Source organism: Nipponia nippon, unplaced genomic scaffold, assembly GCF_047370975.1.
Source record: "Nipponia nippon isolate SJK-2023a ecotype South Korea unplaced genomic scaffold, ASM4737097v1 scaffold_5, whole genome shotgun sequence".
Lineage (NCBI taxonomy): Eukaryota > Metazoa > Chordata > Aves > Pelecaniformes > Threskiornithidae > Nipponia > Nipponia nippon.
The window spans coordinates 27,017,224-27,036,910 of record NW_028262369.1 but is presented as its reverse complement, the minus strand read 5'-3'; the positions used below and the strand labels follow the sequence as shown (position 1 = coordinate 27,036,910).

The window sequence follows — 19,687 nt, the reverse complement described above, 5'->3', positions numbered from 1 at the left end:
ATTGGCCGGCAGCGCCAACCGCCGCGAGCCGGAGCAGCAACGGCGGCGGTGGTTACGGCCGCCCCCTGGCGGGCGCTGGTAGCTACAGCCGGGCCCGTGAGGGGAGGGCTGGGCTGGGCTCGGCTGGGCTCGCTCGGCTCCCGCTCCTTCTGGGGCGGCGGGAGAAGGGCAGGGCCTCAGCCAAAACTCAGCCGGGGCGGCCCGGACACCGCCGAGTCCCCTAGCGACACGGAACGGAACAGGTGAGGGGCGCCGCCTCACCTGCCCGCCCCGCCCCGCCCACCGCCTTCCCCGGGGCAAAGGCTTGGGCCTTCGGCAAGGTGGCTCCCCCTGGGGTACCTGGAGCCCGGGCAGCTGACGCAAACCTGTTTTCTCATAGTAATATTTGCAACTTCTGCTCTTTGGGGAACTGCTGAGAGAAAGGAAATAGCCAGAGACGTGCCTTTTTGTAAAATAGTCCCTTCTGAAAGGAAAATTTAGAACTAGGGTATCTCTTGTGCTGATCACAAGAAGGGACAATTTTTATTGAGGACACTGAATGAGGGAGGACATTTTGTACTGTGGTACTATTGAAAATGGATTTTACGCTGATGAACTTGATTTCATTTAGGTGGTGCTGCATCTCATCCCAGGTGTAGGCAGTTAGTGCAGGGCTAATGAAGCTCACTCTGCTTACTTGAGAGTTACAGCAAGGTTAAATCTGGCAATATTTAGTATTATGAGCTGAGTGGAAATAGCTGAACTGCTTCCAGATCTAATCAGTCCATGGAAATAACATAGTCTTTGGTATGGTACTGTGTAAATAATCAAATAAACCTTTTGATCTGCGTTAATTCTGTGTGGAGGAAAGCCCTAGGTGTCCACATCTGGAGATAATTCATATGTAAACTGACTCAGCCCCCCATTGATAGGTCAGATTTGGCTGTGGTTTGTTTTTCAGGAGCCCTGTATGTTTTGTCATCTGGCTTTCTCTTCTGACTGTGTAGGAGCTCTAAGCTTTCACTAGTACAGTCAAAACCAAAAAATGTTGGGATTGGTGGTTGATTTCTTTTAACATAAATTATTGCAGTGAGACACAATACAGTAATTTTCTGGAAAAATATGAATGTTTAAATCTAGGCACTCATAAATTAGGGTTAAATAGCTACTTTGGATATATTTTAGGACTTCATTGCATTAAAATAATGGAGCCAAGAAATTGCATCTTTGTCTCGTTTAACTTAAATTACTATTTGCTTGGACCTAAAGACACTATTCACTGGGCACACACAGAATAAAGAACAATTTATTATAGACTCATCAAGAGTGAGAGAAGAAAATAAAAAGATAGGTAGAGGGAGGTGAGATATTTAAGGATCACTCTTGAACAGATAATGGACTCCTAGTGTCATTCACTGTGTGGTAATAGGTCAAGCTCCTTCTCCTCTGCCTAGGTTAGACAGCTTTTCTTATGTTCTTTTCCCAAGGGAATTGGAGGATATTGAGGGACAATGTAGCCAGTAGCCTGGAGAAATCTATTTATGAATAAAGATTAAAAACTAAACATGTACAACTCAGCAAAATGATGAAGTAGAGCACTTCTTAAGTCTAATATGGCAGTACTCATTGCATTTGTATTGTAGTTTGATTGTTCTGTATGATGTGACATGCTATGTTGTCTGTGCTTATGCAGAGTAAATTTAATCTTTACCTGTAGTTCCAAGTTAATAGAATGACGTCTTCAGAGTTCTGCCAGATGCCATTACAGAAATGAAGACATCTTTTGAAGTCAGAGTTTTTTCTGTTAGAAAATTAGAATTATGGTTCATTTTGAAGCAAACTCCGCAGAAGCACCTCAGAAGGTGTTAATGCAACAAGACAGAAGTTTGGCGAACTGAAATAACATTAGGTTAAAGATGTTCACTAAAGGAACTGTAAAGGTTTTTTTTTGAAGTTTCACTAGATGAAGAGAGGTTTAAGAGTGTAAATTTTAAAATAAATCCCTTTTCTTCTTGCATTTACATTATGGTCAGGAATACCGGAAATAATAAATCTGTCCTGGTTTGACTGGAAGATATATTTGACTTCAGAACATACATGAGTCTTTTCTGGTCACAGCTGAGATGCTAGGAGGCAAAGTCAGAACTGTAATGGAAAGCTGGACTGCATGAGGAAGTTAGTATATGCACTTTGCCTGGATTTATGTCTAGTTTACTTCAGTTTAGCTTCTCATGGTTAAGGGACTGGCACATGTGAAAGATATTCACATACTACACTCACTCCTGTTTAAGGAAGGCTGATGTTACACTAATTCAATTAAATGACTTTCTGTCAGCCTCATAGACTCCTCCCGTTTACAGCTTCCTAACATTCAATCTCTCTGGGTGCCATATTCCCACTAGAGCAGTTACAGTAAAAGAGACCTCAACTTCTGTGAATTAAAAAAAGTTAGTACTTAGCCTGTTATGCATATTACTCCTAAGTGTATGCATAAGAAGAGGCTCAGCGTTTTGCAGAAAATGTTGGGAGTCCTTTTTTCCTGTTAAAAGGAAAATTGGAGTTGCAGTCTCTCACAGCATTTAAGGATCAAACGCTTACATGTCTTTATTCCATTTCTTCTTCCTGAGTTTTTCCATGTAAAAAAGATCTAATGTGGTTATATTGCCTTATTCTGTTACTCTCTGTCCACTTCTAGCACTTGTAGGAAGTTGATGCGGGTCATTGCTGTTTCGTCTGTCTGGTACGAAGCACTTTCAGTGCCACTCCGTGTACAGTGTGAATCTTTGTTTAAATAGTATTGTCCTTTTCTGGGAATATTATCACTTAATACAGTTCTAATTCTTTAAAACTAACGGAGTACCAGCTAGCAAAGCCCTCTGATACAAACAGATGGGAGCTACCACTAGGGAGCCTTGCCAGACCTGGACATCTGATGAGAAAGTTTTTCTGGGGTGAGTTCTGTCTAAATGACTGGGACAAAGTCATGCCTATCCTTCTGGGCTTAGTGGCTTGGGCTATTGAATCAAAGGTCCCCATATCATTCCCATCACAATGAACCTACCTGTCTGTCATTCTGTCACTCATGGCACCTTTCTCATAAAATTTTGAGGTTTTTCTCCAGTCCTCTCACAATTTAACTGGCTGTAGATAGTATCCAGAGTGTATTCATTCAAGAAGAGAGTGTTCTTTTGGAATGTCAAAGGCCGTTTAAAATAAGTGGTTAAAAATTACTGATTTCTTGGCCATAGTTTCCTGGGTTTAGGCAGACTCTTGGTCGTAGCTATATAAATGTGAAAAAGGATTCATTATTTTTCATATCTTTGGGCTTGAATATTCACAGTTGCATTCAGCATTCTTTATGAATTTCCATTCTATAAAGTATAAAAGTTGGTTCTTCAGTAGAAGAGTCCTACTGATACAGAAATAGCTAACCAACTGCTTTCTTAACATTTACAGGTAGTGCAAAGAAATTAAAACATGAGCCTAAAAAAAGTAACATTCATATTTATACCAGACTGAAGGATTTTTGGCAGAACTATTACCCTGCTTATTATATGAACTTCATTGTCCAATCTAAAGATAATGCCAAGTATAAATTTTGTATGTTCTTCTTAAGTACTGTCTGGTTTGACTTCAAGTTCAGAGGGTTTTTTTTGTGAGAGAGTGACTCTACTTTAATTGTCTGAATTGTTTTATAAGCCTTTTCAGGACTATTAGTGCTAATGCTTTGTTGTTTAAATTACTGTGTTGGAAGGAAGGGCAAACTGGAATATGAGTTATCCTGAGAACCTGCATTTAAATTCATCCGGGAGGTGTCAACGGTCTTTGAGTTCTGTATACTAATTCTAACATATTTTATGATGAATGCATATTATGGGTGAGATAAAAATGTTTTTTTTTGCTGTGTGTGTATTAGGTTTTTTGTCTTCTGAAAATAAATGTCATGTTTGATGGCATTACAATAGATAGCGTATTGCTACCACAGTGCTGTTTGGGTTATCTTGACACATTTATAATCAAAAGGCATGCTATGCTTGAATGCATTGGCTTAAGGTTGTATTTGTGAAAGACAGAAATGTGTGGATTGTAGTTCTTTTCATTCTGCTTAAAAGCATATACAAACAGTAACTGTTCTGTTTCTGAAGAAAATATCTCTATCAGTACACATTTGTAGCATTATTATTTTAGATATGATAGGACTGTAATATAACAATGTGCATATCAAATCTTGATACTGATACTGGTTTATAAGGCTTTGGGGGGGGCATTGTTGTTTTAAGAAGAGCAAAATTTACATGGTTTTCACTTCTGACCTATGGGGAGCAGGTATCCATGGGAGTTGGCAAAATGGGAGAAATCGGATAAACATCCTCTGAATATTTCTGTTTGTTTGGGTTTTTTTCTCATGTCAGTAAAAGCTGGCAGAAAGCTCTAATAAATCAACCTACTTTGGATCCCTGATTTAACTTAGTTTTAAGGTTGCAAGATTTATGAATCTTTTGTATTTTTCTGAAAACCTGCTTATGCCATTGAAGTAGTTGTATTTCTGCTGTTTTTTTCTCTTCACTAGAAATGTTGAACACTTTGGAGAATTGGGTGACAGAATTTTTTTCACAGATTCCGAGTAAGTCAGGTTCTTTTCTGATATTTTCCATGTCTGTAAGTTGTGAAACTATGTTCTAAACATGCAGAATTTTATGCATTTGCTTTTCCTTGTATCTACAGAGGCTTTAATTCTTATTGATTCCTTATCGAGGAAACTACTTTCACTGACTGAATTAAGACAATATAATCTTTGGGAATTAATAAATTCATAAAATATTTCTTTAAAATGTATTTGATAGCATTTAATATGTTCCATGGTGTGGATCTTGACTTTGCACGTAGATCCCTGTTATACCTGTGTTACTTCTTTAGTTGCTGGGAAGAGAATTATATTCTAGTTTCGAAGAATGTTGATTTCTATGCCTCTGCATTGTGTGAAGGATAATTAGTATCAAAATATAGCTGAGTCGGCAGTCCGTTGCATCCGTTAGAGACAAACTGTCTGTGGGTTTCTATGTTAATACTAAGCTATGCATTGTAATATACTATTTAGAAAAGACATCCTGTTTTGTATCTTGAAATTGCGATATGGGTAAGTTTTATCTACTTGGTTAAAAATACAGCTCTGTAAGAAGTAACATCTGCTGTTTTGGTGCCAAGTAAAATGACCTTATTACTCTCTGAGGTAAGGTTTTCCCTGCTGTGCTATGCTGCTGTTACCAGCTATTGACTGAAAGACATTCTTTGAAAACGCACATCCTTCCTTACGAGACAATACTCACTGGAGATGACTAAGTAAACAAAAATGCGGTGTATTGACATCCGTATTAGAAGAAAAAAATCCTAAGCCTAGCATAGACTCAGATATGTAAATGAGTGTCTGAAAAGGAGGAAGATTAATGGAAATTAATAGAAAACAGGACTGATAGGGACTGTCATAGTTGCCATGTTCATCCCCCTGTCCTCAGACGAGATCAGCTCTGTCTCTTATGTGAATCTTTTTATGAATTTTAATGAAGCTTATTGATTTTGATTCTCTACTTTTTCTGTAGATTGTTTTTGTGGCAAATGCAAGTTTATCATGTAATTTACTTTCTCATTTGAAAAGTCAGCCCCCATATGAATCTGTTTGGTTCTAACCTGTTTGGTTTGGCAATGCTAGAAGTTGGTGCGTAGTCCGGTGTATTACAACTGCCAGCCTTGAAGAGTAACAGGGGTGCGGTACAGAGGAATCCACCTCATTATAGTTTATTTCCACAAATAATTTAAAAAAATAAATATTACTTATTTAATTTTTTTTTCATGGTAGACCTGTGGCTTCAACTTACACAAAATATTATTTGCTTTTATTTAAAAATAGATGTGTGTTAATTCTCACTTCAAAATTTTACACAGATATTTATGAGGGCTGACATGGGGAAGCTTGTCTCCAGTGGTTTCTTCTGAGATGCATAAAGAATCTGGCACATCTTGACTGAAGTTAGCCTTGTGAATTGTCCTCTAAGTAGTTCCCCCAAAATGTTGGTATTATGTAAGAAAGAAGGTCTTGTATGTCACTGCATGTTTCAAGCTCTTCATTTAGAAATTAGCCAAGTGCTGTATTCTATTCATGTATTTCTGTGGAAGCTGATTTTGTTCAAACAATTCTGCCGAACTGTTTGAAGGTTCCCCAAGTGGCAGGGAGCAAAGGTATTTATTTAACCTTTAGCCCATGACCTTCCTATAGGGGCGGGTTATGCCTACAAAAGGGCTCTATGTCTGTGGAAATAGTCAAAGGAGTGTTGAACATTTTACCTTTTTAATTGGAATGTCCAGGTTCCGGTCAATGTCACTTGAAAGGACAGTTGCGTTGAGCTGCTCAGGATGATACTTCAGACCTGGGCTACTAAGCAACTTTTGCTTGCTTCCATGTGGCCTTGCTTTGTCTTTGATAAACATTGTGCTATTTTTTTTCTTTTATTTGAAGTAGTTTACCAAATCCAAGTTTCGATCATCTGAGAGAGCCTGTTGACACACCAGAATTTCCCAAACTTGACAGACGTGAGAGACCTGGGGCAGTGCATAGACAACAGAAACTTTTAAATTTTACCTTTGGAGACTTGCTTATGCTGCTCTGAATGGACCTCATATTCTCTGTTACACTTTGACAAGAAGCTGAATTGAATTTTATTTCTTTCTAACATTTTAACTTGTGTTTCTGCATACTTTTAAATTGTATTCGCATTTCATTTTTTTCTTATGCTTGTCATCTTCTCTAAACAACTTACTTAGGTTCTTCCAACATCTTTGATTCCAATATTTAGTTCTTTGCTTTTCCCTTATTCTATAAAGAAGGAAACTAGTCTAGTAGACCAGGAGATCCAAACGTAAGGCTTAATTAGCAGAACGGTAGAGACCTCTGGCATGTCCTCTCTTCTCACAGAAAACTGCCAGGCCTTACGTGTCCCCTGCACGCGTCAGATTTTCCAATCTCTACGTCCATTTGAAAACTTATGTCAAGAGAAATACATTGCTTTCCCTTTACATAGGTAATTGTACCTTCGTGCAGTCTTTGATCTGGTGGATGCAAAAGTATCATCCATTTCCTGTGCAATCCTTATTTGTAAAGCCTTTGTATAATTTCTAGGGATCCCTAGTAAGCAGCAGACAAACCCTCAACTTTCAAGACAGCCCTTGCAGATAGACTTTATGTGCAGGTGATGTGCTGAATTCATTCAGGGTTGCCATGGCAACCCTTTTCTTCTTTATCCAGAAAAAGACTGCTTTATCAGTAAACGTACCCTTTCACAGTACCCTGTGACTTTTGTTCAGGGGTCTCATAGCTGTTAGAAGCAAGAGATAGGTGGGCCCTGAAATTAGCAGTGTCATAGGCCCCCTTGTGCATCTTTGCTCACCGATACTCTTTATCCTTCATCTGTAAGTGTAACCAGTATTTATACCCTCCACCTTCTCTACTTTTTTTTTGGCAGAAGACTGTCCCTTCTATACTGCATGGGGGCATATAATTTCAGATTCTGGGTTTTGAGCACTGTTATTTTATAGATAGGCAATACAATTCTGTTCTGCTGTTCTCCTGTCCACTTTCCCTGATCTCAAAGAGTTCTTGGTCATCTTTTCCAAGAGTCTTATTTTGTTGTGCATAACTCCGCTCCTGCCCCTAATAGCCATCAGATTGGTTCTGTTTCATGTTACTGGCAATTTTGCAGTGATAGAAAATAGGAGGATTGAAACCCAAACCAAGATGAAAATGATGATACTGACTGTAACAAACTAATCCCTTTCCAGAAGTGAGGGAATTACTTCTCTGTGTGTAAATCTCATAACAAAGTGGTTTGACTCTCAGAAAATTATTCTTGATTTCTAGTCAGTCAGGATTACTCTGACTATAAGTGTATCCCGCTAAAGTGTGGGGATGGTGCATAAGCAGTACCTTATTGACAATGGTTTAAGAGAATGGTGGATGGCAGCTTAATGAATTAATGTATGTATTTTTATATATTGCCACATACGCAAATGCATATGCATATGTTTTTTTCTACATCAAATGAAATATCTTGCTCGCAGACGGCTCTTGGGTTTAAAAGGATTGGAAGTAATAACACATTTCTATTTTCAATGAATAAACCTATTTTGCAGTTATTCCCGTCAGCAACATCCATCTGTTGAACATTACTTGGGCACTGCCCCCACAAGAGAAAAATTACAGGTAAAATGATGTTTAGACTATCATTACATTAATGATGTAATTATCATTAGTTTACATTATATTTTGATTTCATGCTGTTTATAAAACAGTTTGTGTAGAGAATCCAATAAATGATCAAGACCTCATCTCCTCGTAATACCACAGAAAAGGATAATTTCAGGAAATATATTTTGTGCTTCTGGTTCTTTGAGAATAGCATACAGAATGGTATCAGTATTAGGTATAATAATCTCAATGTTGACATAATAGATATAATATCCCATAAACATATCTCACTTTTAATGATCTTCATTGTACAGGCCATGAACTGATACTTGTGTGTTGTAGGATCCTGAGGAGATACAGGGCTGGTTTGGATGGCCAGTCATACCCCAGCCTTCACTGGTTTTGGCCTCTGGGCCCCTAGCCCAAATATCCACTCCTATTTCAGCACCAGCCTTTGTGGCTTGCTGGCCTCTGTGGTCTTTGACCCAACTTTGAGGGTGATGTTACAGATCTCTGATGGTACCCCACAGAAGCTCCTGTGATGGGGTTAGGAAAGGTGTGCATGTTTTCTCCTTTATGGTGACACAAAACTCTGATTTAGGAAGAACAAAAAAGCTTAAATGCTTGCCCAATCACTTTGCATCCTGCAATGGAGTAAGAAAGGTCAGGCAATAACTTATGTTCAAAAAGACTTCAGTAGAATGGATTTGGTTTATTTAATAGTAAAGAAAAGGTCATGTCTTTTGTTCTTTTATTCTCACATAAATTGATTTTGTAAAGTTGAAGTTGGTTTATCACTGTTTGTGTTCTATGGCTTTGTTATTTCAGTACTGGAGAAAAGGTCATCTTCTTAGTGGGTACCTGATATTCCATGGTCCATTAAAATGGCATTATTTCTGCTGAAGCCAAAGTGGTTTTTCTTCCTTGCATTTTTTTCTCACATTTTTTTCTCTTTTTTTCCCCCTAACTTCACCTGTCCCAAGTCAACCCAGCTCCAAGGGGGTACTTTGTCATGCAGTCTAGTATATCAGAGGTGCCTGCATATGATTATATCTTTGTTTTATTTGGGTTATAGAAACTGGAATGTCTTGGCTGTGCTAGCCTGATACATTGATTTTTTTCATGTTTTGTTCACTGTGCAAGAGCTTGAAGAGATTCCCACTCTAGTATCTTTCCTTAGGGGAGTGAATTGCATTATCTGTCTCAAGATGAAGTGTCAGTAGAAGACAGTGACCGAGTATTGGTATTCTTATTGTTTCATTGACCTCTAACTTCTCAACATGAAGCTGCTCCAAGAACTGAAAGCCTTTCTAACAACTCCATCTATTTCCTCTTTTTTCTTTTTAATACCACCCCCCCTCCCCGATATCTAGTAGAGATCTAACTAAGAAAATACGAGGGCATCTCAGGACTGAAAGCATCTGGGAGGAGGAAACCAGTTTGGGGGTCGCAAGACTGGTAGTAGTTAAACCAAACCAAAAAAGTCAGAAACCCCAACCCAAAACCTTGCGACCCTTCTGTCTCCTCAAACCTTCATATTTTCTCCGTATACTCAGAAAATACTAGCTGGAATCACAGAGACACAATACAAAATAAAACTATATTACCATTATTAGTATAATGATATTCTGTGGCATGACACTTTAGTTCTTACTAGTAAGCTTTTTGATGTAGCATTTATGTACTGTAAGAGGTTTTTTTGTTATTGTTTTAAGAGGCCTTTTTATTGCTTTTGACATAGAGGGGTAATACTAGCATCTATAAAGATAATGGAAACAGATAAAGACATTATGCCAAACTTGAGCAATGTAAAAACTGAGTAAACATTAAATCTTTTTTCACCAGAAGGGTGGCTTTTTCTGTTCTTAATGCAAAGTGACTACAATTCCAAGTTCTCTTTAGTTTTCAACGTAGTTCAAAGTACGCAAGTTGGTGAAACAACACAACAGTCTAGAGGGAAAGTATCTGCATACTCGAATGGAAGCTGGCAGTCTGCAGTTCCCTTCCCCTTCCCCTTCCCTTTCCTTTCCTTTTCTCTCCCCCCCTTCCTCCCCCTCCCCTCAGCTTAATGTACATTTCCACCTGATTTCTTCACAGGTCTGTAGAGAGGTAAGAGTATCTCTCTGTAATCTGCCTTGCAGACCAAGAGAGAAAATTGTTTTTGATAAAGTAATACCAATTAAAATGTCCAGTGCAAGTTAAAATAAAGACTTCCTTTCTTTCATTTAATTTTCTCTGTATCTCGGTAGTTATCTTTTGAGGAGGTAGGAGATGGCATCTTTTTGCAGGAGAAAGGAAATGCGTACTAGGTGTTAGTGCAGCTGGCTCAATATGAGAGTAACTTACAGCCCTTATGGTAATCAGAATAATCTGCTAGAACAGAAAGCTATCAAAGCCTCTGCTGGAACGGGCCGTCAACCGTGGGCAGCACGTTCAACAAACTGAGACACCTCTAGTGTGTAGCTGTTCAAGACACTGATACAGAGCAGCAGTAAAGTGTGTGTATATTATATAGTCTTCTGCTTGTGACTCTGTGAATATATTACACCCTTCCTATGTAGCATGCCCACTAACCTTTGACCAAGACTGTCTGTTGTAAAAAATTGGATAGTAGTTCTATTGTAAGATCACTAAAGAGCTTCATGAAAGGGAGAATCATTTATTTGAAATATCTTTAAAAGCCTGTATTTCACCAGGCCTTAACAATATAGGTTTTGAATTTTTAATAGAAATGCTTGATTTTAATACTCTGGGGCATTTCACAATTTTTAACCATCATGAAAGATTTCTTAAAGTGATAAAAAGTATTTATACCTATTTTGACTTTATCACAGCCACTTCCATTTCAGTTCAAGTTATGAATCAATTATCTTCTCTGCAGCTACCTCTAATGCATTTTTTAGCATTGTTAATATACAGCAAACACATTTTACTGAGAGTTAATGTAGTCCTTGAAAATTAATTCTTTATTCAAGGTAGGTGTTATCCTTGTTCAGTCTTGAGAATACTGCTGGTAATCATACACTGATACCTTTTTTTTTCTTTTCTCTGGCATACCAAATTTCTAACTCTCATGCCAGAAAAACTACAAGACATCCTTGTGTATCCTCTGAATGAAAAAAGTAATACCTAACTAGGTGTTTCAAGGTCTTAGCCTGAACAACTTGTTCTTAGAACTATTGACTTGAATGTTTGTTTCTTTTCTATGTTGATTCCCACTATAATGTCCTTTTTCATTCATGTAGTGTGGTGCTTCTAGACACTTTCATAAGCATCCTCTCTCTGAATCTGTCAGAACCAGCATATGGAGCTGGTATCGCTAAACTGGAGGACAAACTTGTGGCTGGAGAGCACAGTTTGGTCATTAGGGTGAAAGGATTAAACCACAAGCTACCTGTAAGTACTAACGGCACATTGTCCTTAATAGAGCTCAACAAATCATCTGTTGAACATTATTTTCTACATTAGTCAGAAGCCTGAAATGCTTAGGTTTACACTGCAACTCATTAATTCATAGTTTTGCGTGGTATTAAAGACTACAGAGGGATAGTGGTTTTGCATATCATAAAGAACCGTGTGCTTTTTTTGCCAAGTACCCCAAAACTGTAAGGTTAGTGAGGTGAAGACTTATGGTTTAGGGTGGAGATTTTATGACATGAATTATAAAAAGAATGAGTGTAGAAGAAAGAAGGCTAAATACAAAACAATTGGTCTTTTGAGTAAAGCAATGGGGTTTTTTGCATGGAGTAAGAAAGAAAATCAAATGAAAATGTTTAAAAATACCGAGGTCTGATGTGAAATTTATGTCACTCTTCTACAACCTGAGTAGCATTTTCTTTACAGCCAGCTGATCACTGACCATTTGTCTGACTTCAGTTTTACTCCAGCAGCCTTTGAGATGATTAAAGAGGAACTAAAAAAGACTTACTGCAATATGCTCATCAAATCAGAGGTGTTAGCCAAATGAGTGTCAGTGGGGAAAGGCTTAATTTTAGGGTAGTGGCAGAAAAGAAAGCAATCATCTTTGTTCTTCCTGTGTTGTCATAGTAGCATGAAGTAGTGGCTTGAGGAGTTGCCTGTCTTTTTATCAGAAATTACCATGCAGTTCTTTGCATGCTCTTGTTGAATATAGTGAATGCCAGCACAATAATTATATGTGAGCACAATTTTCAAACTGCCAAATATTTTTGCTTTATACTAAGTGCTAGTACTAATGATTGGGTGCCAAAGGCTGACATGAATTCACATATAAAAAGTTGTCCTGTGTATTTTTTTTTTTTTTTTATAGCTGCTTGCGTTTCTTCTGTCAGCAGCACCTGTGTGTTTGTACTTGGAGGTTAAAATTCCTCCTGTAGAAGATTATCAAATCATCTGAATAAGAGTCAGCTGTGGTCATTCCCCTCCCAGAGTTCCAGCCCAGCTGTCCCTTGCTTCTTTCTAATTGCCATTGGTCTCAGATCACTCGCCTTTCAAGCTCTTTCTTTATCAGTCCCTCTCATCCTCTCTGGAAGCAAACTTTATTTACACTTGGATTATAATTTAGACAGTTTTTGTTTATTTCCTTTCTTTTTAAAACTTTGGCAGCGAAGAGGAGATACTTGAGGCCTGCTGCTGCAGAGGTAGGGGTAAGTAGACAAAACTGATGTTGCATAAGTTCAGCGTCAACCAGCACAATTTCTGCTTGATTCAGAAAGGGTAGCTTACTGGGGTCAGAGCTGCTCTGTAGCCCAGAAGAGCAAGAGATACCTGGAGTCGTCTTCAACAGACCGAGGGAAACCATGTTGCTAAGTCTCTCAAGTAAAGACAGTAGCTTGTACTGTATGAATATAATCTGATATCTTATTTAATGTTAATTGGATCTGATGACATAAATATTCTGATAGCACTGTGTGTTGATTTTTCTCCAAGGAGAAAAGGTTAATCAAAATAATGTATGGCTGTAGACTCCCGCTCTGCAGGTTACTCCTCTTTGGCCTTATTCTTGTTATGAAGGTAGAGTGCGCTCTAAAAGGGAGATATTGAATCAAAGTTCAGTGTATTCTGTAGCTTTTGTAGCACTAATAGCTTTTTGCTTTGAAGGCACAATGGGAAACCAGAAATTGTCAGCTAGTTGTTTTGGATGATTGATAACTTACTGAGCATTTAATGCTGAAGTCCATCTAGGCTGGATTTGTTTGTTTGTTTGAGGCTGGGGTGAGGAGTTAAAGAGAATGTGTTCTTATGGGGTTGCTTGTGGTAAGTTTTGACCATTCCTAACAAATCTTGAATGCTTATTAGTGTGTGTATAGGCTGCTTGGTTCCAGTGCTTGGTACTTGGAAAAATAACGGTTGATACTAAGATAGGTCGTAACTCTGATGACACGTACACTTGTTACAGCCTACTAGCACTTTTATGGTGTAGGTACCTGGGGCTGTCCTGGTATGGTTCTCAAACAATGCATTGTTTCACTTAAGAATTAATAAATAATCATTTTTATTATAAAACATAAGTGCTTGTGAAGGCTAATCGCCTGTCTTATCCTGTTGCAGAGACATAGATTTACCAGTTTTCGTGTCTTCCTAAATTGGTGAGGATGGGGGAAGCTGGGTGGGAGTTTAGTGGGTTTAGTCCATTCTCCCTTGATTTGGCCAGGCTTGCTGCAGGGTCTGAAACAGCGTGGGTACGGCCAAGCACCTGCTGCCGTGAACAGGAGTACGCTTTGACTAAAATCAAGCTGTATTTCAGGTGCACGTGGAGGAGCCTTGGTTCAGTTTCCTGCAAACCAAGCTTGGGTGGGCTCGCTGTGGGGAGGTACAGCTCCCGTTCAGCTGTTTTTTCCAGAGCAATTAGTCCCATATACCTTGTTGCTATGGGAGACCATAACTGTAGCTAATTCCTGGAATAGTGTAGCTCAAAGTCCGGAGGAATGTACTACAGCCAAATGCAGCATCATCACTAGATGCTTCTGTCACAGCTTCTCAATTCATTCAGCTCGGTCTACAGACGGGCCTATGGCTTATCTTAGGTTGCATATAAATCAGGCTTGGGGTGCACCCCTATCCGTGTATATTTGTATTACTCGGAGTCTGAATCTAGGCCAGTGATCATACTTTGAATATCGTACCTTCTCTGATGTAATTGTTTTGGTGCCATATGTATTGAAGTTACATGAGCTTCTGTAAACTGATAATATGACTGAAGAAAAAACCAAGATGTTCTGTATTTGGTGGTTGTCCATGTAAGTTGTAACGCTTAAGACATCACTGTTCAGTTGTAGTTATCTCCTGGGCAAAGAGTGATAGCTAAGGCAAACAAAAAACCTTACCTGTCGTTTGGGATTGTGTGGCAAAGCCCTAGGTGTTTGTCTCTTAGCCTGCAAGAGACAAAGTAGGTATTCATGATCGGAGTCCCTACTGATAGTTCTTAATGCGTAGATCTTAAATCACCAAAATTAAAAAAAAAAAAAGGAAGAAACAAAGGGAGATGTAGTTTAGAGAGTTCATGCCTCGCCACACTGAGATGGTGCTCACATCTGCTTAACACCAGAAGGGCAAAATGATTGGAAATTTGGCTTTTCCTGCAAAAAGACCAGTGCTCATAAGCGACAGTCTGTCGAGGCATCTCACATGGTTGAGAGAACGAACTTATTCTCAGAATGAACTTATTCAGCGAGCTCAACTATTTCAAATTTCTTGTTCTTACAATGCTTGTATTTATGGTACAGTGATACAGCTCTTGGAAGCTCATGTTTATCTGTCAGTTTTGGAAATGAAAATAATTTTACACAGTTTAGAATCTCTGCTGTGTATACTCAACCATGTTTTGTAATGTTGAGATTGCACAGACTGTGTCTGTCTTTTATTCCTTTTAGTAAATAGATGTTCTTTTTTTCTCAAGTCCATTGCCCTTAAAATTTTGCTGTTCCTCTTTGCTCTGTTAAGATTCTAATATTGGTAATAAAAAGGCCCGTGTGAAAACAAAACCTCCTAAAATACCTATTTTGAAATTAGTAACAGTGATTTTTTTTTTTTTTTTTTAAATTCTTTGTTAAGCACTGTCAGTTTTAGTGCCTGAGCAACTCTGCATGTGTTTTCTTGGGTGATGATGCTTCTGTTTTGAAGACTGCTGCTGTTTCATAAACGAGTTTTGCAGTTTCACAGGACTGTCTTAAAGGAAGAGTGGCAGTTAAACATCCTGGCTGGAGTATCTTTCTCATTCAGCTCAGAGGGGTATGATGAACAATACGATGTGATCAAAGCAACTTTACTGAATATTGCCTTTTAAACAAGGGATATTAGGTATTTATTGGAGAAAGGTGCTCCAAAAGAGCCACAGGAGGCAACTGAGAGGAACAGAAAGGCAGGCACAGGTGTGGGAGTGCTACTGTGACCTTAATGGCAGCCTAGAGATAAAGGCTTTTCGTCAGGTGTTGCCTGGAAGAGGTAAACTGCAAAGGTTTTCCTTCTTCTGTAAATATTAAGGAATAAAGGAAGGAAAGGTGTGTAATCGTCTGGTGTGGCTCCGCAGGGAACCAGAGCTGCCTTTGAGGTCCGTGACGTGCTTTGTTCATATGGACAGTAAGTCTGTGAAGTTATTGTATTTTCTAAAAAAAAAAAAAAAAAAAAAAAAAAAAAAAAATAGTCCATGTTCTATAGTAAATAAGGCAATGATTAAAAAAGAAAGAAAAGCAAATATGAGAAATTACTCATCTGATCATCAGGACTGTCATATTGGATCAGACTACTTCCATTTACCCCATCTCCTGTCTGATAGTAGCTAGTAATGGATACTTAGAAAAATAATTAGGCTCTAGTGCTTTCTCTCCACCGTTAATGATTTTATACATAAGTATTGGATGTCCTCTCAGTTGTGTCTTGCTGAGTTGAAGCTTTGAGAAGTGTAAAATCTTCCTCAGTTACCCTTGCTGACCCTCTCAGTGTCTTTTCTAGCTGCATTAGGCCTTTTTTAAGGTGGGAAGATCAAGGTTGTATGCAAAATTAGAAATGCTTCTTCACCATGAGTTTCCTCTACAGCAACAGATTCTGTTAACCTCACCCACTCTTTTCCAGGCTTCCAGCCTCTGATGTGTTTGAAAAAGTTTTGATTATTAACTAACTTCTTCATTACTTTTATTGCCGCTGATGTCTTTAGTGTCAAAGTAATATGAAGTCACTTTATGAGGTCAGGCTTTTAAATGTGGCACACATTTTGGATATTGCTAATAATGTAAATTTCCAAAAATTTCATCAGTTTTTCATTATTACAGGAAGTCTAAAAGTCAACTTAGCCTTTGTAAGAAAATTCCTGTCATCAAAACTTAGACCTAAACATTACTTTCCAAGTACTGTTTATCTTCTAAGCATTATTACAAGGTGTTCTCTTTGCTTAGATCTTATTTACCTCTGTGCCTTATTAGCAAAATACGTAGATTCAGGGATTTTTCTTGACTGTTTGGTCATAAGGCTTTCCATTATCCTGTATGTGTAATGGCTTCAATTAAATGAATGGCTGTGCTGTCAGCTCAGGCCAAGTGGGGAACATACGTGTGAAAATAAATTACTGCAGTTGGAACTAATTAATTCCTTGGTCGGCACTCAGCAGATAAAATCCTGAACAGGGTAATGTGAAGTGTTGTCGTTATTTGGCCTCAGCTGCACCTGGCCGAGAACTGCAGTTAACAACCTCTGCTCTTCCACCTGCCTTTGTAGCCTGCAGGCAAGGGCTGAAGACCTGATCTGATGTGAAGACAAAAAACTGCGCTGTCAGCTCAGCCTTCTCTTTGCTGTAATCCTGTGTAGGCCCTGGCCTGGCTGCGTGGATGGCTTGACAAAACGTCAGGGAGACTCGCTTGTTACGCTGTCGTAACTTCTAGCTCAACTTGTAGCTCCCTGCTAAGATGGCTGCCTTATCACGAGTGACAAGGTTACAATGGTTTCCTTAATAGTGTGGAGAACTCAGCAGGCAGCTGCAGCTAATCCCTTACGAAAATGCTCTCCCAATGAGGTACATAGTGACATCTGAATGCTGCAAATATTTTGAAAAAGATGATTATGTTTTAAATCATGTTAATTCTCATTCTGCTTGTTGATGCATAGGTACAGGTACGAGTTGGCATTACTAACCTCCTGTAAGAGCTAAGAATGTTGCCTTAGCTGGTGCTTGTTGGCTTCCTCTGGTAGATGCTACCACTGCTGGTATGAGAAATGTTAAGTTCAGTGTCCTGAGGCAGATGGCCTCGCTTCTGGGGACGCTGTTGTGAGGTCATCTTTTGTGAAGCCAATCTTTTGTGTTACTGCCTCTGCTGCTCTGATATCAAAAGCCACAAGTTCGTCTTTATCTGTGTAACATTTGATTCTGTGAGACTTGCGTCTTGGCTGGGGAGTCCACGCTTGCAGCCACACAAGTGAAACGAGGGGCGCTAGCGCAGTTCGGTTTCCACAGATCAAGGTGCAGCGAGCTTGGTAACCCATTTGCCAGGCACATGGCATGTAGTTGGGAATAGCCAGTTCGGTCTCTGTCACTACCCTGAAGAAAGTCACCCCCCCCCCTTTTTCTCTTGCAGGGACTTTACTAAGGGCTGTAGCGCCCTTCTTGAAGGCACGGATGAAAATTAGAAAGATTTAAAACTGCTTCGCAAAGTTAAAGGACTAATTTGATGGAGAACAAACAGAGCGTGAGGAAAGGATGCATACATACTCCTGCAGAAGGCAGAAAGGTAACGGAGTTACACAAACACTAAGGGGATATATGAGAGGCGTAGTTACACAGCATCTTAATGACAGTAGGCAGCACAGTATTAGTATGGATTATCTCATGCTGTACAGTTGCTATGTGTAAAAACGTGAAACAAAAAAAAAAAAAACAGAATTTTATTGCTGATACAGCATAGAGTTGAAAAAATGGGGGGGGGGGGGAGATAGTTGTATAGCTCAAACCTCAGTGCCCCAGATGGGTTTGGGACTCTTGTATGAGGCTCGTACACTTTTCGTTTGTACTTTCCTCTCTATTTAGACCTGGAGAGACTTTTTTCTGTTTTTGTTGTCAGTTTTTCTATTTGCTACTATATTACTCTGCTAAAACTGAAATGGAGAAATATTTTAAAGTAAGAAAAAACCTATTTTCAGTTAAATAGAAAACTAACCCACCAATATTTACCAGTACATAAGTCCATATTAGTTTGAGAATAGCTATTTGTGTCTGAACAGTGTTAGCTTTAGGGACAAAAATTGACTGAAAGTTACTTTCAATAACTACACTGCTTCAAAAGGCTTTATAACACCACACAGCAGTGAAAGGCTGTAGTGTCTTCAGGTCTCTGATTCCTAGTGCTGCTCTGAGTAGATCCTGTGAATTACCTGGGGCAGGAAGAAGGATGGCCATGCGATGCGCAGTTTGGCTGTCTTGGTTTTCAAGAGGTACATATCAAGGGATATTGGCATTTATGGCTACTTTTATTCCCCTGGCTGATAACTTAAAATTCAAGTTAAGTTATGCGGTAGATGTCTCACGAAGACAGACCAAAGGAGACATACAGCAGTACCTAAAAGGAGAAAAGTCTTTGCCTCCCTGCTCAAGCTTCTCTCTGCCCAGGGCAGTGTCGTACCTAAGTCTGTACAGGACCCGAACTGCCCATCCATTTCAGAAAACGCCTCCAGTCGTCCCTCCTCCTTCACGATATCCTTGGTTGTTACCTAGGATTTCATTTTTACAAGAGAAGGGGAAGAGACACCTGCACCTTTACTTCTGACTGACTTGTGTCTCTAACTAACACTATCATTGTACTTCTCGTACAGTGGGTCTCACTTCAGCTTTATTCCCATAGAAGAGATTGTTCGTATGTGTTTTTAAAAAAAACAAGTTAAGACTGCCTGTTGTGATTCCAACAATAGCAGTATTTCTGTCTTTACTTTCAGGATGGCAGAAGAGTGCATCTTTGGCAGTAACAAGTTTTCCAGCTTCTGTAGATGCACTTTACCAAAAGCCGCACAAAGAAATTGAGTAGTTTGCACCCAGCCCTTGAACAGTCTAACACGTAACAGCTTGGGTTAAAAACTGCACCAGTTTTGTTGTATGCACCATTCACTTTTGAGACATTTTCTCACGTTGGGTAAGGACTAGTGTACGTGTACCACTGGAAGTTTTACTCACTTATTGTAGTTGCATCACTGATACAATGGTTCAGCTCAAGGAAATAACGAACCCGGTGGTACTGTCTTCCATGTGATGTGAAGATGTCCAAAACCAAAGCGGCAGAGAGAGAGAATTCAGAACAAAATGGTCTGTTCATTTACAGGCAGAATGTGAACTCCTTTCAGTGTTGCTATTGCGAAGCTGCAGCTACTGCAGCTCCAGAGCGGAACTGTACAGAGAACAGCTGAGTTACACAATAGCATTCCCAAGCCCCACTTCGGGTTCGGACAATTCAGAGCTAAGGAAAACTCAGACCAAAACATGGTACAGTCCCAGGCCTAGGAGAGCATTTGTACGCTGAA

The 19,687-nt window shown here is 39.2% G+C and overlaps 1 long non-coding RNA gene across 3 annotated transcripts; it reads left to right on the top strand.

Annotated features, from left to right (window-relative positions):
- Positions 1–95: 95 nt before the first annotated feature.
- On the top strand, positions 96–19,232 carry LOC148052094 (uncharacterized). 3 transcript variants are annotated; one of them, XR_015698612.1, is made up of 4 exons: positions 96–242; positions 4,550–4,603; positions 17,758–17,910; positions 19,109–19,232. It is a non-coding gene; the product is annotated as an uncharacterized LOC148052094 (long non-coding RNA). The 3 variants fall into 3 exon arrangements; XR_015698611.1 differs by lacking the exon at positions 4,550–4,603; XR_015698610.1 differs by lacking the exons at positions 96–242; positions 4,550–4,603 and adding an exon at positions 12,704–12,840.
- Positions 19,233–19,687: the final 455 nt, after the last annotated feature.